The sequence below is a fragment of the Galeopterus variegatus genome, unplaced genomic scaffold (assembly GCF_000696425.1).
Source record: "Galeopterus variegatus unplaced genomic scaffold, G_variegatus-3.0.2 Scaffold11895, whole genome shotgun sequence".
NCBI lineage: Eukaryota > Metazoa > Chordata > Mammalia > Dermoptera > Cynocephalidae > Galeopterus > Galeopterus variegatus.
Window position 1 is genome coordinate 6527 of NW_007738006.1, and position 4188 is coordinate 10714.

The following is a 4188-nucleotide window of genomic DNA, read 5'->3' on the forward strand; positions in this document are numbered from 1 at the left end:
CTTCATGAAAATTTAAAAATTTTGTGCATCAAAAGACACTGTCAATAGAGTAAAAAAGTAACTCGCAGAAGGGAGAAATTATTTGCAAATCACATATCTGATAAGGGATTAATATAAATAATATAGAGAAACTCTTAAAACTCAATGATGACCAAAAATAAAAGAATAAAAAACCAAACAAACCATATTTTTAAGTGGGCAAAAGATTAGAAAAGACATTTCTCCAAAGCAGGTATACAAATGGCAAATAAGCATGTGAAAAGATGCTCAACATCTAAATCAAATGCAAATAAGAACTACAATGAGATATTTTACTACAACCAAAAATTTTTTTTTATCCCTCTATGACTTCATAACCCAAAATGCTCATTAAATAAAACCTATAGCTTTCTGTTATTTACCCTTTCTCTCTGTTGTTCTATGGCTTTTGCTTCCTTTTCTCTATTCCCTTTCATTTCTTCTTTGCTTCTGGCTTTCTTCTTCCCCATGTGCATTCTCTATACCATTGTTTTTTCCTCTGACAATTGGTTTTATTTGTTGGAATATTGAGGGAATTAAGTTTCTTTTCTAATAGGTCCACTGCCAGGAAAATAACTCCTTACAGAATTTTTATTATGGTCAGGTGTTGTTTGCACAAACTTTTCCCAAGGTCACTGTGTATTGGTCCTCAGTGTGATGGTTAGTTTTATTGGTCAATTTGACTGGGCCATGGGCTGCCCAGACAATTCACCAAACATTATTCTGGATGTGACTGTGAGGGTGTGTTTGGATGAGATCATGTGGATCGGTAGACTGAGTAAAGCAGATTGTGCTCCCTAATGTGGGTGAGCTTCACCCAATCAATTGAAGACCTGAATAAAACAAAAAGGCAGAGTAAGAGGGAACACCTGCTGCCTGAGTGTTTGAGCTGGGACATTTGTCTTCTCCACATTCAGAGTTGGAATGAAACATCAGGTCTTGGGTCTTAAGACAACTGGCTTTTAGACTGAAACATGCACCACTGGCTCTCCTGGTTCTCAGGCGTCTAGACTCAGAATGGAGCTACACATCAGGTTTCCTGGGTCTCTAGTTTTCCAACTACAGGTCTTGGGATTCCTCAGCCTTTATAATTGCATGATCAATTTTAAATGATAAATCTCTTTATAAAATGCACATGTGTGTGTATAAAATATTTCTGCAACATTGGAAATACAACCGGAAGCTATCTGAAGTAACTTAGTAGGAGCTCTGGGAAACAGGCAAAAGTTTAGAGCAACTGAGCAAATACCCAATCAAGAAAAAGCCATCTTCAAAACAGTAAGAAAGTTTTGTGGCATTTTTACTAACTCTTGACACACAATCTCCAAGGTACAATAGTAGGCTTGGTCTTGAGCAGGAAACAGCTCTTTTCACAGTTCTGCCATACCTTGCCTGAACCAGAAGCTGCAGAGCAGGCCTTATTTAAAAATCATTGTGAACATGCGCTCTACTCTGTCTTGGGGTTATCTGCAGGAATGATAAAAGGTGTTTGTCTGTTTTGCATAACTGGAACGCAGGTAGGGAAAGTAGTGGGCACTGCTCATAAAAGCTGCAAGAAGTAAGAAATTGCACATGAGCAAAATGTTACAGATAAAGACATACAATATATCATCTAAGGTCTAGAGGAGAAGCTGGGGTAAGATTTTCTGGTAAATTAAGACATTCAAAAGGATCCATGTCTCCACATAGTCTAGTTGCTCTTGTGGAGTCATCTCATGACCCAGAAGTGATTAAAAGACAACCATTAAAATCTGATCTGTGCAAAAAGTCTTTTCCAGATTGAGAAACAACAGCAAGGCAGCACGTTAGCTCAGGCACAGCATTTGAGTTCCAGTCCCCATGGTAGCTCTTCCTGAACTTGGAAAATGACAGGGGGACAGCAAATTAGTTCCAGTGTAGTATATAATTGGTGATAGTTGCTATTAATCCATGAGAGAACAGGAAAAAAAAAAACAAAAAACTGAAGACTAGAAGCAAAGTTTTGAAATCGGACACTAATGATCTAACACCATCACAAACAACCTACAAAACTGGAAGAGGCAGCCATCTTCTCTAATGTACAGGCATCAATGCAAAGACTTAAAGATCAAGACAGAACAGAGAAATACTACACCACCAAAGGAAACCAGCAATGCACCAGCAAGGGACTCAGAACAACAATGAATTTATGAAATATCTGACAGAGAATTCAGAATAATCCTCTCAAAGATATTCAGGGAGTGACAAGAAAATACATTTAAAAAATCAAATGATATGTTGAAAATAATACAGGAGCAGAATAAGAAATTTGGAAAAGAGTGGGCCGGCCCAGTGGTGCACTGCTACAGTGCGCCGCTTGAGAGCGCGGTGGCGCTACCGCCGAGGGTTCGGACCCCACATACAGACCGGTTCCCACTCACTGGCTGAGCGAGGTGTGGGGGTGACGCCGAGGGTTGCGATCCCGTTGCCGGACATGAAAAAAGACAAAAAGGAAAAAAAAAAAAAAAAGAAATTTGGAAAAGAGAAAGAATCATTTATAAAAAACAAACAGAAATTCCAGAAATAAATAATACATTATCTGAACTGAAAAACTCATAGAAACCTCCAACAGCAGACTGATCAAACAGAGGAAAGAATCAGTGAGCTCAAAGACAACATATGAAATTATCCAATCAGAGGAGTAAAAAGAAAACAAATTTTTAAAAATGAAACATAACTGCAGCAATTATGGGATGCCAACAAATAAAATAACCTCTGTATAACTGATTACCAGAATGAGACAAAAAAGGAGGAGACTTAGAAAGCATATTTAGGGGGCTGGCCCCGTGGCTCACTCGGGAGAGTGCAGCGCTGGTAGCGCCAAGGCCGTGGGTTCAGATCCTATATAGGGATGGCCAGTGCACTCACTGGCTGAGCGTGGTGCAGACAACACCATGCCGAGGGTTGCAATCCCCTTACCGGTAAAAAAAAAAAAAAAAAAGAAAGCATATTTAGGAAAATAATGGTTGAAAATTTCCCAAGTATGGAGAAAGATAACAACATCCAGGTACAGAAAGCTGAGAGATCATTAGTAAAATTCAATCCAAAGAGGAATACTCCAAGGCATGTCATAATCAAATTATCAAAAACCAAAGACAAAGAAAGAATATTGAAAGCAGCAAGAAAAAAGAAACACATAACATTCAACAGAGCTTCAAAACAGCTCACCGTGGATTTTTCAGTAAAAACCCTACAGGCCAAAATAGAGTGGAATAATATATTCAAATTGCTCAAGGAAAAAGACAGTTATCCAAGAATTCTGTATCTTGTAAAACTAACCTTCAGATGGGAAGGAGAAACTGAGACTTTCCTAGACAAACAAAAGCTGAGGAAATTCAACAACACTAGACATGCCTTACAAAAAATGCTAAAGGGAGTTCTTCAGTCTGAAAGAAGACAATACTCACGTGTAACAACAAAACAGTTAAAGATATAAAATTCACTAGCAAAGTAATGAAACAATGAAAAACTCAGAATACTCCAGTGCTATAATGATGGTAAATAAACTACTTATATTTTTAGTATGAACACTAAAAGACAAACCCATTGATATAATAACAAATGCAATAATTATATAAGAGATAAGCAATATTTAAAGATGTAACTTGAAACAACAAAATATCAAAAAGGGAGGTATAAAGTCAATGTATAATTTGCTTTGGTTTTTTCTTCCTGCTTAGTTATCAAAATTAAGTTGTTATTAGTTTAAAATAATCTGTTATAATTATAATATGTTTTTTGTAAGCCTAAAGGTAACCATACCACAGAAACCTATAATAGATATACTAAAAATAGATAGTGAGAAATCACAAAATGGAAAAATGTATCCAAACAACAGCCAGGAAAAAAAAAAATGGCAGTAACAAGTTCCTATATAATGACTCTCAATGTAAATGGATTAGATTCCCAATTAAAAGACACAGGAGAGGCTGAAGGAATTATAAAACAGGAACAAAGAATATGGTACCTATAGAAAACTTGTCTCATCTGTAAAGATACACATAGACTGGGCTGGCCCGGTGGCGCACTGGAGAGTGCGCTGCTTGGGAGCGCGGCGGCGCTCCCGCCAAGGGTTCGGATCCCATGTGGAGACCGGTTCCCGCTCACTGGCTGAGCGCGGTGCGGGCGCAACACCAAGGGTTGCGATCCCGT